Source organism: Passer domesticus, chromosome 3, assembly GCF_036417665.1.
Source record: "Passer domesticus isolate bPasDom1 chromosome 3, bPasDom1.hap1, whole genome shotgun sequence".
Taxonomy (NCBI): Eukaryota; Metazoa; Chordata; class Aves; order Passeriformes; family Passeridae; genus Passer; species Passer domesticus.
In genome coordinates, this window is record NC_087476.1 from 81,496,013 (window position 1) to 81,520,115 (window position 24,103).

A 24,103-nucleotide genomic window follows, 5' to 3' on the forward strand; every position below is an offset into this window, starting at 1 on the left:
AAACCCAACCAAAACATTCCGAAAACCCGCCAAAACATCATCAAAACAAATCAAAACCAACCAAAATATTCCAAAATCCCGCCAAAATGATTTAGACCCGCAAAACTCATCAAAACATTCTGAAAAGATGCCAAAACATTAGAAAACCAGCCAGAACTGATCAAAACATTCAAAAAACTTGGCAAAACATCATAAAAACAAATCATAAACCAACCGAAACATTCCAAAAACCAGCCAAAATATTCCGAAATCCGGCCAAAACATCATAAAAACAAATCATAACCAACCGAAACATTCCAAAAACCCAACAAAGTAGTTTAGAACCCGCCAAAACTCATCAAAACATTCTGAAAAGATGCCAAAATACTAGAAAACCAGTAAGAAGTGATCAAAACTTTCAATAACTAGCCAAAACATAATCAAAACAAATGAAAGCAAACCAAAACATTCCAAATACCCGCCAAAAGATTTGAAAACCCGCCAAAAGGAATCCAAACATTCCAAAACCGGCCAAGACAATATAAACAACACAAGAGAAAACAAAACATTCTAAAACACCACCAAAACATTCCGAAAACCCACCAAAACATCATAAAAACAAATCAAAACAAACCAAACAATAAGAGGAACACGGCAACATATTGGCAAGCAAGAGACAGAGAGCGCGGCACCTTCTAGGAGGCCAAGAAGGAAGCCGCACAACACCTGCACTGTGTCTGCAACTTTCAAACTGCTAGAAGCTAGTGGCTTGCCACTGGCCTGCCTCTTCAATTGCCATTAGCATTCCAATGGAAGCTATTCTTGGACAACTTTGCTCTGCTTGCTGCTAGTTCTGCCCCAGCCTACCATAGATAACCTTGCTCTTCCCTTGAGGTTCTGAGATGCCAAGAACTTGTCAACTTCAAAGGGTGGGCCGGGCTACATCTACTCAGATGCCACAGTTTCTCCTTGCTAGACCTAGTGGGAAAGCATTTTGCTGAGATGCAGAAGGCAAGAAACACAGAATACGGAGACGCGGAGCTGTCCCAAGTGCCGCTGCCAGGCGTCTTTCCGCAGAAGGAGCGCCCCGCAGCGCACCGCAACCGGCACCGTCATCTCTGCGCAAAGAGCCAAAATATTTTCAAACCCGCCAAAACTCATCCAAAACTATTTTCAAACCCGCCAAAATAGAAAACCAGACAGAAGTGATCAATACATTCGAAAAAACCTCACAAAACATGATAAAGCCCACCAAAGCTAATCCAAACACATCAAAAACTGGGCTAAACAGAATCAAAACAAATCAAAACAAACCTAAATCTTCTAAAAACCCGCCAAAATAATTCAAAACCCGTCAAAACTAATCAAAACCTTACGAATACCCGTTAAAAAACATTCCAAATACCCGCCAAAAGATTTTAAAACCCGCCAAAAGGAATCCAAACATTCCAAAACCTGCCAAGACAATATAAACAACACAAGAGAAAACAAAACATTCTAAAACCCAACCAAAACATTCCGAAAACCCGCCAAAACATCATCAAAACAAATCAAAACCAACCAAAATATTCCAAAATCCCGCCAAAATGATTTAGACCCGCAAAACTCATCAAAACATTCTGAAAAGATGCCAAAACATTAGAAAACCAGCCAGAACTGATCAAAACATTCAAAAAACTTGGCAAAACATCATAAAAACAAATCATAAACCAACCGAAACATTCCAAAAACCAGCCAAAATATTCCGAAATCCGGCCAAAACATCATAAAAACAAATCATAACCAACCGAAACATGCCAAAAACCCAACAAAGTAGTTTAGAACCCGCCAAAACTCATCAAAACATTCTGAAAAGATGCCAAAATACTAGAAAACCAGTAAGAAGTGATCAAAACTTTCAATAACTAGCCAAAACATAATCAAAACAAATGAAAGCAAACCAAAACATTCCAAATACCCGCCAAAAGATTTGAAAACCCGCCAAAAGGAATCCAAACATTCCAAAACCGGCCAAGACAATATAAACAACACAAGAGAAAACAAAACATTCTAAAACACCACCAAAACATTCCGAAAACCCACCAAAACATCATAAAAACAAATCAAAACAAACCAAACAATAAGAGGAACACGGCAACATATTGGCAAGCAAGAGACAGAGAGCGCGGCACCTTCTAGGAGGCCAAGAAGGAAGCCGCACAACACCTGCACTGTGTCTGCAACTTTCAAACTGCTAGAAGCTAGTGGCTTGCCACTGGCCTGCCTCTTCAATTGCCATTAGCATTCCAATGGAAGCTATTCTTGGACAACTTTGCTCTGCTTGCTGCTAGTTCTGCCCCAGCCTACCATAGATAACCTTGCTCTTCCCTTGAGGTTCTGAGATGCCAAGAACTTGTCAACTTCAAAGGGTGGGCCGGGCTACATCTACTCAGATGCCACAGTTTCTCCTTGCTAGACCTAGTGGGAAAGCATTTTGCTGAGATGCAGAAGGCAAGAAACACAGAATACGGAGACGCGGAGCTGTCCCAAGTGCCGCTGCCAGGCGTCTTTCCGCAGAAGGAGCGCCCCGCAGCGCACCGCAACCGGCACCGTCATCTCTGCGCAAAGAGCCAAAATATTTTCAAACCCGCCAAAACTCATCCAAAACTATTTTCAAACCCGCCAAAATAGAAAACCAGACAGAAGTGATCAATACATTCGAAAAAACCTCACAAAACATGATAAAGCCCACCAAAGCTAATCCAAACACATCAAAAACTGGGCTAAACAGAATCAAAACAAATCAAAACAAACCTAAATCTTCTAAAAACCCGCCAAAATAATTCAAAACCCGTCAAAACTAATCAAAACCTTCCGAATACCCGTTAAAAAACATTCCAAATACCCGCCAAAAGATTTTAAAACCCGCCAAAAGGAATCCAAACATTCCAAAACCTGCCAAGACAATATAAACAACACAAGAGAAAACAAAACATTCTAAAACCCAACCAAAACATTCCGAAAACCCGCCAAAACATCATCAAAACAAATCAAAACCAACCAAAATATTCCAAAATCCCGCCAAAATGATTTAGACCCGCAAAACTCATCAAAACATTCTGAAAAGATGCCAAAACATTAGAAAACCAGCCAGAACTGATCAAAACATTCAAAAAACTTTGCAAAACATCATAAAAACAAATCATAAACCAACCGAAACATTCCAAAAACCAGCCAAAATATTCCGAAATCCGGCCAAAACATCATAAAAACAAATCATAACCAACCGAAACATGCCAAAAACCCAACAAAGTAGTTTAGAACCCGCCAAAACTCATCAAAACATTCTGAAAAGATGCCAAAATACTAGAAAACCAGTAAGAAGTGATCAAAACTTTCAATAACTAGCCAAAACATAATCAAAACAAATGAAAGCAAACCAAAACATTCCAAATACCCGCCAAAAGATTTGAAAACCCGCCAAAAGGAATCCAAACATTCCAAAACCGGCCAAGACAATATAAACAACACAAGAGAAAACAAAACATTCTAAAACACCACCAAAACATTCCGAAAACCCACCAAAACATCATAAAAACAAATCAAAACAAACCAAACAATAAGAGGAACACGGCAACATATTGGCAAGCAAGAGACAGAGAGCGCGGCACCTTCTAGGAGGCCAAGAAGGAAGCCGCACAACACCTGCACTGTGTCTGCAACTTTCAAACTGCTAGAAGCTAGTGGCTTGCCACTGGCCTGCCTCTTCAATTGCCATTAGCATTCCAATGGAAGCTATTCTTGGACAACTTTGCTCTGCTTGCTGCTAGTTCTGCCCCAGCCTACCATAGATAACCTTGCTCTTCCCTTGAGGCTCTGAGATGCCAAGAACTTGTCAACTTCAAAGGGTGGGCCGGGCTACATCTACTCAGATGCCACAGTTTCTCCTTGCTAGACCTAGTGGGAAAGCATTTTGCTGAGATGCAGAAGGCAAGAAACATAGAATACGGAGACGCGGAGCTGTCCCAAGTGCCGCTGCCAGGCGTCTTTCCGCAGAAGGAGCGCCCCGCAGCGCACCGCAACCGGCACCGTCATCTCTGCGCAAAGAGCCAAAATATTTTCAAACCCGCCAAAACTCATCCAAAACTATTTTCAAACCCGCCAAAATAGAAAACCAGACAGAAGTGATCAATACATTCGAAAAAACCTGACAAAACATGATAAAGCCCACCAAAGCTAATCCAAACACATCAAAAACTGGGCTAAACAGAATCAAAACAAATCAAAACAAACCTAAATCTTCTAAAAACCCGCCAAAATAATTCAAAACCCGTCAAAACTAATCAAAACCTTACGAATACCCGTTAAAAAACATTCCAAATACCCGCCAAAAGATTTTAAAACCCGCCAAAAGGAATCCAAACATTCCAAAACCTGCCAAGACAATATAAACAACACAAGAGAAAACAAAACATTCTAAAACCCAACCAAAACATTCCGAAAACCCGCCAAAACATCATCAAAACAAATCAAAACCAACCAAAATATTCCAAAATCCCGCCAAAATGATTTAGACCCGCAAAACTCACCAAAACATTCTGAAAATATGCCAAAACATTAGAAAACCAGCCAGAACTGATCAAAACATTCAAAAAACTTGGCAAAACATCATAAAAACAAATCATAAACCAACCGAAACATTCCAAAAACCAGCCAAAATATTCCGAAATCCGGCCAAAACATCATAAAAACAAATCATAACCAACCGAAACATGCCAAAAACCCAACAAAGTAGTTTAGAACCCGCCAAAACTCATCAAAACATTCTGAAAAGATGCCAAAATACTAGAAAACCAGTAAGAAGTGATCAAAACTTTCAATAACTAGCCAAAACATAATCAAAACAAATGAAAGCAAACCAAAACATTCCAAATACCCGCCAAAAGATTTGAAAACCCGCCAAAAGGAATCCAAACATTCCAAAACCGGCCAAGACAATATAAACAACACAAGAGAAAACAAAACATTCTAAAACACCACCAAAACATTCCGAAAACCCACCAAAACATCATAAAAACAAATCAAAACAAACCAAACAATAAGAGGAACACGGCAACATATTGGCAAGCAAGAGACAGAGAGCGCGGCACCTTCTAGGAGGCCAAGAAGGAAGCCGCACAACACCTGCACTGTGTCTGCAACTTTCAAACTGCTAGAAGCTAGTGGCTTGCCACTGGCCTGCCTCTTCAATTGCCATTAGCATTCCAATGGAAGCTATTCTTGGACAACTTTGCTCTGCTTGCTGCTAGTTCTGCCCCAGCCTACCATAGATAACCTTGCTCTTCCCTTGAGGTTCTGAGATGCCAAGAACTTGTCAACTTCAAAGGGTGGGCCGGGCTACATCTACTCAGATGCCACAGTTTCTCCTTGCTAGACCTAGTGGGAAAGCATTTTGCTGAGATGCAGAAGGCAAGAAACACAGAATACGGAGACGCGGAGCTGTCCCAAGTGCCGCTGCCAGGCGTCTTTCCGCAGAAGGAGCGCCCCGCAGCGCACCGCAACCGGCACCGTCATCTCTGCGCAAAGAGCCAAAATATTTTCAAACCCGCCAAAACTCATCCAAAACTATTTTCAAACCCGCCAAAATAGAAAACCAGACAGAAGTGATCAATACATTCGAAAAAACCTCACAAAACATGATAAAGCCCACCAAAGCTAATCCAAACACATCAAAAACTGGGCTAAACAGAATCAAAACAAATCAAAACAAACCTAAATCTTCTAAAAACCCGCCAAAATAATTCAAAACCCGTCAAAACTAATCAAAACCTTACGAATACCCGTTAAAAAACATTCCAAATACCCGCCAAAAGATTTTAAAACCCGCCAAAAGGAATCCAAACATTCCAAAACCTGCCAAGACAATATAAACAACACAAGAGAAAACAAAACATTCTAAAACCCAACCAAAACATTCCGAAAACCCGCCAAAACATCATCAAAACAAATCAAAACCAACCAAAATATTCCAAAATCCCGCCAAAATGATTTAGACCCGCAAAACTCACCAAAACATTCTGAAAATATGCCAAAACATTAGAAAACCAGCCAGAACTGATCAAAACATTCAAAAAACTTGGCAAAACATCATAAAAACAAATCATAAACCAACCGAAACATTCCAAAAACCAGCCAAAATATTCCGAAATCCGGCCAAAACATCATAAAAACAAATCATAACCAACCGAAACATGCCAAAAACCCAACAAAGTAGTTTAGAACCCGCCAAAACTCATCAAAACATTCTGAAAAGATGCCAAAATACTAGAAAACCAGTAAGAAGTGATCAAAACTTTCAATAACTAGCCAAAACATAATCAAAACAAATGAAAGCAAACCAAAACATTCCAAATACCCGCCAAAAGATTTGAAAACCCGCCAAAAGGAATCCAAACATTCCAAAACCGGCCAAGACAATATAAACAACACAAGAGAAAACAAAACATTCTAAAACACCACCAAAACATTCCGAAAACCCACCAAAACATCATAAAAACAAATCAAAACAAACCAAACAATAAGAGGAACACGGCAACATATTGGCAAGCAAGAGACAGAGAGCGCGGCACCTTCTAGGAGGCCAAGAAGGAAGCCGCACAACACCTGCACTGTGTCTGCAACTTTCAAACTGCTAGAAGCTAGTGGCTTGCCACTGGCCTGCCTCTTCAATTGCCATTAGCATTCCAATGGAAGCTATTCTTGGACAACTTTGCTCTGCTTGCTGCTAGTTCTGCCCCAGCCTACCATAGATAACCTTGCTCTTCCCTTGAGGTTCTGAGATGCCAAGAACTTGTCAACTTCAAAGGGTGGGCCGGGCTACATCTACTCAGATGCCACAGTTTCTCCTTGCTAGACCTAGTGGGAAAGCATTTTGCTGAGATGCAGAAGGCAAGAAACACAGAATACGGAGACGCGGAGCTGTCCCAAGTGCCGCTGCCAGGCGTCTTTCCGCAGAAGGAGCGCCCCGCAGCGCACCGCAACCGGCACCGTCATCTCTGCGCAAAGAGCCAAAATATTTTCAAACCCGCCAAAACTCATCCAAAACTATTTTCAAACCCGCCAAAATAGAAAACCAGACAGAAGTGATCAATACATTCGAAAAAACCTCACAAAACATGATAAAGCCCACCAAAGCTAATCCAAACACATCAAAAACTGGGCTAAACAGAATCAAAACAAATCAAAACAAACCTAAATCTTCTAAAAACCCGCCAAAATAATTCAAAACCCGTCAAAACTAATCAAAACCTTACGAATACCCGTTAAAAAACATTCCAAATACCCGCCAAAAGATTTTAAAACCCGCCAAAAGGAATCCAAACATTCCAAAACCTGCCAAGACAATATAAACAACACAAGAGAAAACAAAACATTCTAAAACCCAACCAAAACATTCCGAAAACCCGCCAAAACATCATCAAAACAAATCAAAACCAACCAAAATATTCCAAAATCCCGCCAAAATGATTTAGACCCGCAAAACTCATCAAAACATTCTGAAAAGATGCCAAAACATTAGAAAACCAGCCAGAACTGATCAAAACATTCAAAAAACTTGGCAAAACATCATAAAAACAAATCATAAACCAACCGAAACATTCCAAAAACCAGCCAAAATATTCCGAAATCCGGCCAAAACATCATAAAAACAAATCATAACCAACCGAAACATGCCAAAAACCCAACAAAGTAGTTTAGAACCCGCCAAAACTCATCAAAACATTCTGAAAAGATGCCAAAATACTAGAAAACCAGTAAGAAGTGATCAAAACTTTCAATAACTAGCCAAAACATAATCAAAACAAATGAAAGCAAACCAAAACATTCCAAATACCCGCCAAAAGATTTGAAAACCCGCCAAAAGGAATCCAAACATTCCAAAACCGGCCAAGACAATATAAACAACACAAGAGAAAACAAAACATTCTAAAACACCACCAAAACATTCCGAAAACCCACCAAAACATCATAAAAACAAATCAAAACAAACCAAACAATAAGAGGAACACGGCAACATATTGGCAAGCAAGAGACAGAGAGCGCGGCACCTTCTAGGAGGCCAAGAAGGAAGCCGCACAACACCTGCACTGTGTCTGCAACTTTCAAACTGCTAGAAGCTAGTGGCTTGCCACTGGCCTGCCTCTTCAATTGCCATTAGCATTCCAATGGAAGCTATTCTTGGACAACTTTGCTCTGCTTGCTGCTAGTTCTGCCCCAGCCTACCATAGATAACCTTGCTCTTCCCTTGAGGCTCTGAGATGCCAAGAACTTGTCAACTTCAAAGGGTGGGCCGGGCTACATCTACTCAGATGCCACAGTTTCTCCTTGCTAGACCTAGTGGGAAAGCATTTTGCTGAGATGCAGAAGGCAAGAAACATAGAATACGGAGACGCGGAGCTGTCCCAAGTGCCGCTGCCAGGCGTCTTTCCGCAGAAGGAGCGCCCCGCAGCGCACCGCAACCGGCACCGTCATCTCTGCGCAAAGAGCCAAAATATTTTCAAACCCGCCAAAACTCATCCAAAACTATTTTCAAACCCGCCAAAATAGAAAACCAGACAGAAGTGATCAATACATTCGAAAAAACCTGACAAAACATGATAAAGCCCACCAAAGCTAATCCAAACACATCAAAAACTGGGCTAAACAGAATCAAAACAAATCAAAACAAACCTAAATCTTCTAAAAACCCGCCAAAATAATTCAAAACCCGTCAAAACTAATCAAAACCTTACGAATACCCGTTAAAAAACATTCCAAATACCCGCCAAAAGATTTTAAAACCCGCCAAAAGGAATCCAAACATTCCAAAACCTGCCAAGACAATATAAACAACACAAGAGAAAACAAAACATTCTAAAACCCAACCAAAACATTCCGAAAACCCGCCAAAACATCATCAAAACAAATCAAAACCAACCAAAATATTCCAAAATCCCGCCAAAATGATTTAGACCCGCAAAACTCACCAAAACATTCTGAAAATATGCCAAAACATTAGAAAACCAGCCAGAACTGATCAAAACATTCAAAAAACTTGGCAAAACATCATAAAAACAAATCATAAACCAACCGAAACATTCCAAAAACCAGCCAAAATATTCCGAAATCCGGCCAAAACATCATAAAAACAAATCATAACCAACCGAAACATGCCAAAAACCCAACAAAGTAGTTTAGAACCCGCCAAAACTCATCAAAACATTCTGAAAAGATGCCAAAATACTAGAAAACCAGTAAGAAGTGATCAAAACTTTCAATAACTAGCCAAAACATAATCAAAACAAATGAAAGCAAACCAAAACATTCCAAATACCCGCCAAAAGATTTGAAAACCCGCCAAAAGGAATCCAAACATTCCAAAACCGGCCAAGACAATATAAACAACACAAGAGAAAACAAAACATTCTAAAACACCACCAAAACATTCCGAAAACCCACCAAAACATCATAAAAACAAATCAAAACAAACCAAACAATAAGAGGAACACGGCAACATATTGGCAAGCAAGAGACAGAGAGCGCGGCACCTTCTAGGAGGCCAAGAAGGAAGCCGCACAACACCTGCACTGTGTCTGCAACTTTCAAACTGCTAGAAGCTAGTGGCTTGCCACTGGCCTGCCTCTTCAATTGCCATTAGCATTCCAATGGAAGCTATTCTTGGACAACTTTGCTCTGCTTGCTGCTAGTTCTGCCCCAGCCTACCATAGATAACCTTGCTCTTCCCTTGAGGTTCTGAGATGCCAAGAACTTGTCAACTTCAAAGGGTGGGCCGGGCTACATCTACTCAGATGCCACAGTTTCTCCTTGCTAGACCTAGTGGGAAAGCATTTTGCTGAGATGCAGAAGGCAAGAAACACAGAATACGGAGACGCGGAGCTGTCCCAAGTGCCGCTGCCAGGCGTCTTTCCGCAGAAGGAGCGCCCCGCAGCGCACCGCAACCGGCACCGTCATCTCTGCGCAAAGAGCCAAAATATTTTCAAACCCGCCAAAACTCATCCAAAACTATTTTCAAACCCGCCAAAATAGAAAACCAGACAGAAGTGATCAATACATTCGAAAAAACCTCACAAAACATGATAAAGCCCACCAAAGCTAATCCAAACACATCAAAAACTGGGCTAAACAGAATCAAAACAAATCAAAACAAACCTAAATCTTCTAAAAACCCGCCAAAATAATTCAAAACCCGTCAAAACTAATCAAAACCTTACGAATACCCGTTAAAAAACATTCCAAATACCCGCCAAAAGATTTTAAAACCCGCCAAAAGGAATCCAAACATTCCAAAACCTGCCAAGACAATATAAACAACACAAGAGAAAACAAAACATTCTAAAACCCAACCAAAACATTCCGAAAACCCGCCAAAACATCATCAAAACAAATCAAAACCAACCAAAATATTCCAAAATCCCGCCAAAATGATTTAGACCCGCAAAACTCATCAAAACATTCTGAAAAGATGCCAAAACATTAGAAAACCAGCCAGAACTGATCAAAACATTCAAAAAACTTTGCAAAACATCATATAAACAAATCATAAACCAACTGAAACATTCCAAAAACCAGCCAAAATATTCCAAAATCCGGCCAAAACATCATAAAACAAATCATAACCAACCGAAACATTCCAAAAACCCGACAAAGTAGCTTAGAACCCGCCAAAACACATCAAAACATTCTGAAAAGATGCCAAAATACTAGAAAACCAGTAAGAAGTGATCCAAACTTTCAATAACTTGCCAAAACATAATCAAAACAAATGAAAGCAACCCAAAACATTCCAAATACCCGCCAAAAGATTTTAAAACCCGCCAAAAGGAATCCAAAAATATTTTCAAACCCGCCAAAATAGAAAACCAGACAGAAGTGATCAATACATTACAAAAAACCTCACAAAACATGATAAAGCCCACCAAAGCTAATCCAAACACATCAAAAACTGGGCTAAACAGAAACAAAACAAATCAAAACAAACCTAAACCTTCTAAAAACCCGCCAAAATAATTCAAAACCCGTCAAAACTAATCAAAACCTTCCGAATACCCGTTAAATACATTCCAAATACCCGCCAAAAGATTTTAAAACCCGCCAAAAGGAATCCAAACATTCCAAAACCTGCCAAGACAATATAAACAATACAAGAGAAAACAAAACATTCTAAAACCCAACCAAAACATTCCGAAAACCCGCCAAAACATCATCAAAACAAATCAAAACCAACCAAAATATTCCAAAATCCCGCCAAAATGATTTAGACCCGCAAAACTCATCAAAACATTCTGAAAAGATGCCAAAACATTAGAAAACCAGCCAGAACTGATCAAAACATTCAAAAAACTTGGCAAAACATCATAAAAACAAATCATAAACCAACCGAAACATTCCAAAAACCAGCCAAAATATTCCGAAATCCGGCCAAAACATCATAAAAACAAATCATAACCAACCGAAACATTCCAAAAACCCAACAAAGTAGTTTAGAACCCGCCAAAACTCATCAAAACATTCTGAAAAGATGCCAAAATACTAGAAAACCAGTAAGAAGTGATCCAAACTTTCAATAACTTGCCAAAACATAATCAAAACAAATGAAAGCAACCCAAAACATTCCAAATACCCGCCAAAAGATTTTAAAACCCGCCAAAAGGAATCCAAACATTCCAAAACCTGCCAAGACAATATAAACAACACAAGAGAAAACAAAACATTCTAAAACACCACCAAAACATTCCGAAAACCCACCAAAACATCATAAAAACAAATCAAAACAAACCAAACAATAAGAGGAACACGGCAACATATTGGCAAGCAAGAGACAGAGAGCGCGGCACCTTCTAGGAGGCCAAGAAGGAAGCCGCACAACACCTGCACTGTGTCTGCAACTTTCAAACTGCTAGAAGCTAGTGGCTTGCCACTGGCCTGCCTCTTCAATTGCCATTAGCATTCCAATGGAAGCTATTCTTGGACAACTTTGCTCTGCTTGCTGCTAGTTCTGCCCCAGCCTACCATAGATAACCTTGCTCTTCCCTTGAGGCTCTGAGATGCCAAGAACTTGTCAACTTCAAAGGGTGGGCCGGGCTACATCTACTCAGCTGCCACAGTTTCTCCTTGCTAGACCTAGTGGGAAAGCATTTTGCTGAGATGCAGAAGGCAAGAAACACAGAATACGGAGACGCGGAGCTGTCCCAAGTGCCGCTGCCAGGCGTCTTTCCGCAGAAGGAGCGCCCCGCAGCGCACCGCAACCGGCACCGTCATCTCTGCGCAAAGAGCCAAAATATTTTCAAACCCGCCAAAACTCATCCAAAACTATTTTCAAACCCGCCAAAATAGAAAACCAGACAGAAGTGATCAATACATTCGAAAAAACCTGACAAAACATGATAAAGCCCACCAAAGCTAATCCAAACACATCAAAAACTGGGCTAAACAGAATCAAAACAAATCAAAACAAACCTAAATCTTCTAAAAACCCGCCAAAATAATTCAAAACCCGTCAAAACTAATCAAAACCTTACGAATACCCGTTAAAAAACATTCCAAATACCCGCCAAAAGATTTTAAAACCCGCCAAAAGGAATCCAAACATTCCAAAACCTGCCAAGACAATATAAACAACACAAGAGAAAACAAAACATTCTAAAACCCAACCAAAACATTCCGAAAACCCGCCAAAACATCATCAAAACAAATCAAAACCAACCAAAATATTCCAAAATCCCGCCAAAATGATTTAGACCCGCAAAACTCATCAAAACATTCTGAAAAGATGCCAAAACATTAGAAAACCAGCCAGAACTGATCAAAACATTCAAAAAACTTGGCAAAACATCATAAAAACAAATCATAAACCAACCGAAACATTCCAAAAACCAGCCAAAATATTCCGAAATCCGGCCAAAACATCATAAAAACAAATCATAACCAACCGAAACATGCCAAAAACCCGACAAAGTAGTTTAGAACCCGCCAAAACTCATCAAAACATTCTGAAAAGATGCCAAAATACTAGAAAACCAGTAAGAAGTGATCAAAACTTTCAATAACTAGCCAAAACATAATCAAAACAAATGAAAGCAAACCAAAACATTCCAAATACCCGCCAAAAGATTTGAAAACCCGCCAAAAGGAATCCAAACATTCCAAAACCGGCCAAGACAATATAAACAACACAAGAGAAAACAAAACATTCTAAAACACCACCAAAACATTCCGAAAACCCACCAAAACATCATAAAAACAAATCAAAACAAACCAAACAATAAGAGGAACACGGCAACATATTGGCAAGCAAGAGACAGAGAGCGCGGCACCTTCTAGGAGGCCAAGAAGGAAGCCGCACAACACCTGCACTGTGTCTGCAACTTTCAAACTGCTAGAAGCTAGTGGCTTGCCACTGGCCTGCCTCTTCAATTGCCATTAGCATTCCAATGGAAGCTATTCTTGGACAACTTTGCTCTGCTTGCTGCTAGTTCTGCCCCAGCCTACCATAGATAACCTTGCTCTTCCCTTGAGGTTCTGAGATGCCAAGAACTTGTCAACTTCAAAGGGTGGGCCGGGCTACATCTACTCAGATGCCACAGTTTCTCCTTGCTAGACCTAGTGGGAAAGCATTTTGCTGAGATGCAGAAGGCAAGAAACACAGAATACGGAGACGCGGAGCTGTCCCAAGTGCCGCTGCCAGGCGTCTTTCCGCAGAAGGAGCGCCCCGCAGCGCACCGCAACCGGCACCGTCATCTCTGCGCAAAGAGCCAAAATATTTTCAAACCCGCCAAAACTCATCCAAAACTATTTTCAAACCCGCCAAAATAGAAAACCAGACAGAAGTGATCAATACATTCGAAAAAACCTGACAAAACATGATAAAGCCCACCAAAGCTAATCCAAACACATCAAAAACTGGGCTAAACAGAATCAAAACAAATCAAAACAAACCTAAATCTTCTAAAAACCCGCCAAAATAATTCAAAACCCGTCAAAACTAATCAAAACCTTACGAATACCCGTTAAAAAACATTCCAAATACCCGCCAAAAGATTTTAAAACCCGCCAAAAGGAATCCAAACATTCCAAAACCTGCCAAGACAATATAAACAACACAAGAGAAAACAAAACATTCTAAAACCCAACCAAAACATTCCGAAAACCCGCCAAAACATCATCAAAACAAATCAAAACCAACCAAAATATTCCAAAATCCCGCCAAAATGATTTAGACCCGCAAAACTCATCAAAACATTCTGAAAAGATGCCAAAACATTAGAAAACCAGCCAGAACTGATCAAAACATTCAAAAAACTTGGCAAAACATCATAAAAACAAATCATAAACCAACCGAAACATTCCAAAAACCAGCCAAAATATTCCGAAATCCGGCCAAAACATCATAAAAACAAATCATAACCAACCGAAACATGCCAAAAACCCAACAAAGTAGTTTAGAACCCGCCAAAACTCATCAAAACATTCTGAAAAGATGCCAAAATACTAGAAAACCAGTAAGAAGTGATCAAAACTTTCAATAACTAGCCAAAACATAATCAAAACAAATGAAAGCAAACCAAAACATTCCAAATACCCGCCAAAAGATTTGAAAACCCGCCAAAAGGAATCCAAACATTCCAAAACCGGCCAAGACAATATAAACAACACAAGAGAAAACAAAACATTCTAAAACACCACCAAAACATTCCGAAAACCCACCAAAACATCATAAAAACAAATCAAAACAAACCAAACAATAAGAGGAACACGGCAACATATTGGCAAGCAAGAGACAGAGAGCGCGGCACCTTCTAGGAGGCCAAGAAGGAAGCCGCACAACACCTGCACTGTGTCTGCAACTTTCAAACTGCTAGAAGCTAGTGGCTTGCCACTGGCCTGCCTCTTCAATTGCCATTAGCATTCCAATGGAAGCTATTCTTGGACAACTTTGCTCTGCTTGCTGCTAGTTCTGCCCCAGCCTACCATAGATAACCTTGCTCTTCCCTTGAGGTTCTGAGATGCCAAGAACTTGTCAACTTCAAAGGGTGGGCCGGGCTACATCTACTCAGATGCCACAGTTTCTCCTTGCTAGACCTAGTGGGAAAGCATTTTGCTGAGATGCAGAAGGCAAGAAACACAGAATACGGAGACGCGGAGCTGTCCCAAGTGCCGCTGCCAGGCGTCTTTCCGCAGAAGGAGCGCCCCGCAGCGCACCGCAACCGGCACCGTCATCTCTGCGCAAAGAGCCAAAATATTTTCAAACCCGCCAAAACTCATCCAAAACTATTTTCAAACCCGCCAAAATAGAAAACCAGACAGAAGTGATCAATACATTCGAAAAAACCTGACAAAACATGATAAAGCCCACCAAAGCTAATCCAAACACATCAAAAACTGGGCTAAACAGAATCAAAACAAATCAAAACAAACCTAAATCTTCTAAAAACCCGCCAAAATAATTCAAAACCCGTCAAAACTAATCAAAACCTTACGAATACCCGTTAAAAAACATTCCAAATACCCGCCAAAAGATTTTAAAACCCGCCAAAAGGAATCCAAACATTCCAAAACCTGCCAAGACAATATAAACAACACAAGAGAAAACAAAACATTCTAAAACCCAACCAAAACATTCCGAAAACCCGCCAAAACATCATCAAAACAAATCAAAACCAACCAAAATATTCCAAAATCCCGCCAAAATGATTTAGACCCGCAAAACTCATCAAAACATTCTGAAAAGATGCCAAAACATTAGAAAACCAGCCAGAACTGATCAAAACATTCAAAAAACTTGGCAAAACATCATAAAAACAAATCATAAACCAACCGAAACATTCCAAAAACCAGCCAAAATATTCCGAAATCCGGCCAAAACATCATAAAAACAAATCATAACCAACCGAAACATGCCAAAAACCCAACAAAGTAGTTTAGAACCCGCCAAAACTCATCAAAACATTCTGAAAAGATGCCAAAATACTAGAAAACCAGTAAGAAGTGATCAAAACTTTCAATAACTAGCCAAAACATAATCAAAACAAATGAAAGCAAACCAAAACATTCCAAATACCCGCCAAAAGATTTGAAAACCCGCCAAAAGGAATCCAAACATTCCAAAACCGGCCAAGACAATATAAACAACACAAGAGAAAACAAAACATTCTAAAACACCACCAAAACATTCCGAAAACCCACCAAAACATCATAAAAACAAATCAAAACAAACCAAACAATAAGAGGAACACGGCAACATATTGGCAAGCAAGAGACAGAGAGCGCGGCACCTTCTAGGAGGCCAAGAAGGAAGCCGCACAACACCTGCACTGTGTCTGCAACTTTCAAACTGCTAGAAGCTAGTGGCTTGCCACTGGCCTGCCTCTTCAATTGCCATTAGCATTCCAATGGAAGCTATTCTTGGACAACTTTGCTCTGCTTGCTGCTAGTTCTGCCCCAGCCTACCATAGATAACCTTGCTCTTCCCTTGAGGTTCTGAGATGCCAAGAACTTGTCAACTTCAAAGGGTGGGCCGGGCTACATCTACTCAGATGCCACAGTTTCTCCTTGCTAGACCTAGTGGGAAAGCATTTTGCTGAGATGCAGAAGGCAAGAAACACAGAATACGGAGACGCGGAGCTGTCCCAAGTGCCGCTGCCAGGCGTCTTTCCGCAGAAGGAGCGCCCCGGAGCGCACCGCAACCGGCACCGTCATCTCTGCGCAAAGAGCCAAAATATTTTCAAACCCGCCAAAACTCATCCAAAACTATTTTCAAACCCGCCAAAATAGAAAACCAGACAGAAGTGATCAATACATTCGAAAAAACCTCACAAAACATCATAAAGCCCACCAAAGCTAATCCAAACACATCAAAAACTGGGCTAAACAGAATCAAAACAAATCAAAACAAACCTAAATCTTCTAAAAACCCGCCAAAATAATTCAAAACCCGTCAAAACTAATCAAAACCTTACGAATACCCGTTAAAAAACATTCCAAATACCCGCCAAAAGATTTTAAAACCCGCCAAAAGGAATCCAAACATTCCAAAACCTGCCAAGACAATATAAACAACACAAGAGAAAACAAAACATTCTAAAACCCAACCAAAACATTCCGAAAACCCGCCAAAACATCATCAAAACAAATCAAAACCAACCAAAATATTCCAAAATCCCGCCAAAATGATTTAGACCCGCAAAACTCATCAAAACATTCTGAAAAGATGCCAAAACATTAGAAAACCAGCCAGAACTGATCAAAACATTCAAAAAACTTGGCAAAACATCATAAAAACAAATCATAAACCAACCGAAACATTCCAAAAACCAGCCAAAATATTCCGAAATCCGGCCAAAACATCATAAAAACAAATCATAACCAACCGAAACATGCCAAAAACCCAACAAAGTAGTTTAGAACCCGCCAAAACTCATCAAAACATTCTGAAAAGATGCCAAAATACTAGAAAACCAGTAAGAAGTGATCAAAACTTTCAATAACTAGCCAAAACATAATCAAAACAAATGAAAGCAAACCAAAACATTCCAAATACCCGCCAAAAGATTTGAAAACCCGCCAAAAGGAATCCAAACATTCCAAAACCGGCCAAGACAATATAAACAACACAAGAGAAAACAAAACATTCTAAAACACCACCAAAACATTCCGAAAACCCACCAAAACATCATAAAAACAAATCAAAACAAACCAAACAATAAGAGGAACACGGCAACATATTGGCAAGCAAGAGACAGAGAGCGCGGCACCTTCTAGGAGGCCAAGAAGGAAGCCGCACAACACCTGCACTGTGTCTGCAACTTTCAAACTGCTAGAAGCTAGTGGCTTGCCACTGGCCTGCCTCTTCAATTGCCATTAGCATTCCAATGGAAGCTATTCTTGGACAACTTTGCTCTGCTTGCTGCTAGTTCTGCCCCAGCCTACCATAGATAACCTTGCTCTTCCCTTGAGGCTCTGAGATGCCAAGAACTTGTCAACTTCAAAGGGTGGGCCGGGCTACATCTACTCAGATGCCACAGTTTCTCCTTGCTAGACCTAGTGGGAAAGCATTTTGCTGAGATGCAGAAGGCAAGAAACATAGAATACGGAGACGCGGAGCTGTCCCAAGTGCCGCTGCCAGGCGTCTTTCCGCAGAAGGAGCGCCCCGCAGCGCACCGCAACCGGCACCGTCATCTCTGCGCAAAGAGCCAAAATATTTTCAAACCCGCCAAAACTCATCCAAAACTATTTTCAAACCCGCCAAAATAGAAAACCAGACAGAAGTGATCAATACATTCGAAAAAACCTCACAAAACATGATAAAGCCCACCAAAGCTAATCCAAACACATCAAAAACTGGGCTAAACAGAATCAAAACAAATCAAAACAAACCTAAATCTTCTAAAAACCCGCCAAAATAATTCAAAACCCGTCAAAACTAATCAAAACCTTACGAATACCCGTTAAAAAACATTCCAAATACCCGCCAAAAGATTTTAAAACCCGCCAAAAGGAATCCAAACATTCCAAAACCTGCCAAGACAATATAAACAACACAAGAGAAAACAAAACATTCTAAAACCCAACCAAAACATTCCGAAAACCCGCCAAAACATCATCAAAACAAATCAAAACCAACCAAAATATTCCAAAATCCCGCCAAAATGATTTAGACCCGCAAAACTCACCAAAACATTCTGAAAAGATGCCAAAACATTAGAAAACCAGCCAGAACTGATCAAAACATTCAAAAAACTTGGCAAAACATCATAAAAACAAATCATAAACCAACCGAAACATTCCAAAAACCAGCCAAAATATTCCGAAATCCGGCCAAAACATCATAAAAACAAATCATAACCAACCGAAACATTCCAAAAACCCGACAAAGTAGTTTAGAACCCGCCAAAACTCATCAAAACATTCTGAAAAGATGCCAAAATACTAGAAAACCAGTCTGAAGTGATCGAAACTTTCAATAACTTGCCAAAACATAATCAAAACAAATGAAAGCAAACCAAAACATTCCAAATACCCGCCAAAAGATTTTAAAACCCGCCAAAAGGAATCCAAACATTCAAAAACCTGCCAAGACAATATAAACAACACAAGAGAAAACAAAACATTCTAAAACACCACCAAAACATTCCGAAAACCCACCAAAACATCATAAAAACAAATCAAAACAAACCAAACAATAAGAGGAACACGGCAACATATTGGCAAGCAAGAGACAGAGAGCGCGGCACCTTCTAGGAGGCCAAGAAGGAAATCGCACAACACCTGCACTGTGTCTGCAACTTTCAAACTGCTAGAAGCTAGTGGCTTGCCACTGGCCTGCCTCTTCAATTGCCATTAGCATTCCAATGGAAGCTATTCTTGGACAACTTTGCTCTGCTTGCTGCTAGTTCTGCCCCAGCCTACCATAGATAACCTTGCTCTTCCCTTGAGGCTCTGAGATGCCAAGAACTTGTCAACTTCAAAGGGCGGGCCGGGCTACATCTACTCAGCTGCCACAGTTTCTCCTTGCTAGACCTAGTGGGAAAGCATTTTGCTGAGATGCAGAAGGCAAGAAACGCAGAATACGGAGACGCGGAGCTGTCCCAAGTGCCGCTGCCAGGCGTCTTTCCGCAGAAGGAGCGCCCCGGAGCGCACCGCAACCGGCACCGTCATCTCTGCGCAAAGAGCCAAAATATTTTCAAACCCGCCAAAACTCATCCAAAAATATTTTCAAACCCGCCAAAATAGAAAACCAGACAGAAGTGATCAATACATTCGAAAAAACCTCACAAAACATGATAAAGCCCACCAAAGCTAATCCAAACACATCAAAAACTGGGCTAAACAGAATCAAAACAAATCAAAACAAACCTAAACCTTCTAAAAACCCGCCAAAATAATTCAAAACCCGTCAAAACTAATCAAAACCTTCCGAATACCCGTTAAAAAACATTCCAAATACCCGCCAAAAGATTTTAAAACCCGCCAAAAGGAATCCAAACATTCCAAAACCTGCCAAGACAATATAAACAACTCAAGAGAATACAAAACATTCTAAAACCCAACCAAAACATTCCGAAAACCCGCCAAAACATCATCAAAACAAATCAAAACCAACCAAAATATTCCAAAATCCCGCCAAAATGATTTAGACCCGCAAAACTCATCAAAACATTCTGAAAAGATGCCAAAACATTAGAAAACCAGCCAGAACTGATCAAAACATTCAAAAAACTTTGCAAAACATCATAAAAACAAATCATAAACCAACTGAAACATTCCAAAAACCAGCCAAAATATTCCGAAATCCGGCCAAAACATCATAAAACAAATCATAACCAACCGAAACATTCCAAAAACCCAACAAAGTAGTTTAGAACCCGCCAAAACACATCAAAACATTCTGAAAAGATGCCAAAATACTAGAAAACCAGTAAGAAGTGATCCAAACTTTCAATAACTTGCCAAAACATAATCAAAACAAATGAAAGCAACCCAAAACATTCCAAATACCCGCCAAAAGATTTTAAAACCCGCCAAAACTCATCCAAAAATATTTTCAAACCCACCAAAATAGAAAACCAGACAGAAGTGATCAATACATTCGAAAAAACCTCACAAAACATGATAAAGCCCACCAAAGCTAATCCAAACACATCAAAAACTGGGCTAAACAGAAACAAAACAAATCAAAACAAACCTAAACCTTCTAAAAACCCGCCAAAATAATTCAAAACCCGTCAAAACTAATCAAAACCTTCCGAATACCCGTTAAATACATTCCAAATACCCGCCAAAATATTTTAAAACCCGCCAAAACGAATCCAAACATTCCAAAACCTGCCAAGACAATATAAACAACACAAGAGAAAACAAAACATTCTAAAACACCACCAAAACATTCCGAAAACCCACCAAAACATCATAAAAACAAATCAAAACAAACCAAACAATAAGAGGAACACGGCAACATATTGGCAAGCAAGAGACAGAGAGCGCGGCACCTTCTAGGAGGCCAAGAAGGAAATCGCACAACACCTGCACTGTGTCTGCAACTTTCAAACTGCTAGAAGCTAGTGGCTTGCCACTGGCCTGCCTCTTCAATTGCCATTAGCATTCCAATGGAACCTATTCTTGGACAACTTTGCTCTGCTTGCTGCTAGTTCTGCCCCAGCCTACCATAGATAACCTTGCTCTTCCCTTGAGGCTCTGAGATGCCAAGAACTTGTCAACTTCAAAGGGCGGGCCGGGCTACATCTACTCAGCTGCCACAGTTTCTCCTTGCTAGACCTAGTGGGAAAGCATTTTGCTGAGATGCAGAAGGCAAGAAACGCAGAATACGGAGACGCGGAGCTGTCCCAAGTGCCGCTGCCAGGCGTCTTTCCGCAGAAGGAGCGCCCCGGAGCGCACCGCAACCGGCACCGTCATCTCTGCGCAAAGAGCCAAAATATTTTCAAACCCGCCAAAACTCATCCAAAACTATTTTCAAACCCGCCAACATAGAAAACCAGACAGAAGTGATCAATACATTCGAAAAAACCTCACAAAACATGATAAAGCCCACCAAAGCTAATCCAAACACATCAAAAACTGGGCTAAACAGAATCAAAACAAATCAAAACAAACCTAAACCTTCTAAAAACCCGCCAAAATAATTCAAAACCCGTCAAAACTAATCAAAACCTTCCGAATACCCGTTAAAAAACATTCCAAATACCCACCAAAAGATTTTAAAACCCGCCAAAACAAATCCAAACATTCCAAAACCTGCCAACACAATATAAACAACTCAAGAGAATACAAAACATTCTAAAACCCAACCAAAACATTCCGAAAACCCGCCAAAACATCATCAAAACAAATCAAAACCAACCAAAATATTCCAAAATCCCGCCAAAATGATTTAGACCCGCAAAACTCATCAAAACATTCTGAAAAGATGCCAAAACATTAGAAAACCAGCCAGAACTGATCAAAACATTCAAAAAACTTTGCAAAACATCATATAAACAAATCATAAACCAACTGAAACATTCCAAAAACCAGCCAAAATATTCCGAAATCCGGCCAAAACATCATAAAACAAATCATAACCAACCGAAACATTCCAAAAACCCGACAAAGTAGCTTAGAACCCGCCAAAACACATCAAAACATTCTGAAAAGATGCCAAAATACTAGAAAACCAGTAAGAAGTGATCCAAACTTTCAATAACTTGCCAAAACATAATCAAAACAAATGAAAGCAACCCAAAACATTCCAAATACCCGCCAAAAGATTTTAAAACCCGCCAAAAGGAATCCAAAAATATTTTCAAACCCGCCAAAATAGAAAACCAGACAGAAGTGATCAATACATTACAAAAAACCTCACAAAACATGATAAAGCCCACCAAAGCTAATCCAAACACATCAAAAACTGGGCTAAACAGAAACAAAACAAATCAAAACAAACCTAAACCTTCTAAAAACCCGCCAAAATAATTCAAAACCCGTCAAAACTAATCAAAACCTTCCGAATACCCGTTAAATACATTCCAAATACCCGCCAAAAGATTTTAAAACCCGCCAAAAGGAATCCAAACATTCCAAAACCTGCCAAGACAATATAAACAATACAAGAGAAAACAAAACATTCTAAAACCCAACCAAAACATTCCGAAAACCCGCCAAAACATCATCAAAACAAATCAAAACCAACCAAAATATTCCAAAATCCCGCCAAAATGATTTAGACCCGCAAAACTCATCAAAACATTCTGAAAAGATGCCAAAACATTAGAAAACCAGCCAGAACTGATCAAAACATTCAAAAAACTTGGCAAAACATCATAAAAACAAATCATAAACCAACCGAAACATTCCAAAAACCAGCCAAAATATTCCGAAATCCGGCCAAAACATCATAAAAACAAATCATAACCAACCGAAACATTCCAAAAACCCAACAAAGTAGTTTAGAACCCGCCAAAACTCATCAAAACATTCTGAAAAGATGCCAAAATACTAGAAAACCAGTAAGAAGTGATCCAAACTTTCAATAACTTGCCAAAACATAATCAAAACAAATGAAAGCAACCCAAAACATTCCAAATACCCGCCAAAAGATTTTAAAACCCGCCAAAAGGAATCCAAACATTCCAAAACCTGCCAAGACAATATAAACAACACAAGAGAAAACAAAACATTCTAAAACACCACCAAAACATTCCGAAAACCCACCAAAACATCATAAAAACAAATCAAAACAAACCAAACAATAAGAGGAACACGGCAACATATTGGCAAGCAAGAGACAGAGAGCGCGGCACCTTCTAGGAGGCCAAGAAGGAAGCCGCACAACACCTGCACTGTGTCTGCAACTTTCAAACTGCTAGAAGCTAGTGGCTTGCCACTGGCCTGCCTCTTCAATTGCCATTAGCATTCCAATGGAAGCTATTCTTGGACAACTTTGCTCTGCTTGCTGCTAGTTCTGCCCCAGCCTACCATAGATAACCTTGCTCTTCCCTTGAGGCTCTGAGATGCCAAGAACTTGTCAACTTCAAAGGGTGGGCCGGGCTACATCTACTCAGATGCCACAGTTTCTCCTTGCTAGACCTAGTGGGAAAGCATTTTGCTGAGATGCAGAAGGCAAGAAACACAGAATACGGAGACGCGGAGCTGTCCCAAGTGCCGCTGCCAGGCGTCTTTCCGCAGAAGGAGCGCCCCGCAGCGCACCGCAACCGGCACCGTCATCTCTGCGCAAAGAGCCAAAATATTTTCAAACCCGCCAAAACTCATCCAAAACTATTTTCAAACCCGCCAAAATAGAAAACCAGACAGAAGTGATCAATACATTCGAAAAAACCTCACAAAACATGATAAAGCCCACCAAAGCTAATCCAAACACATCAAAAACTGGGCTAAACAGAATCAAAACAAATCAAAACAAACCTAAATCTTCTAAAAACCCGCCAAAATAATTCAAAACCCGTCAAAACTAATCAAAACCTTACGAATACCCGTTAAAAAACATTCCAAATACCCGCCAAAAGATTTTAAAACCCGCCAAAAGGAATCCAAACATTCCAAAACCTGCCAAGACAATATAAACAACACAAGAGAA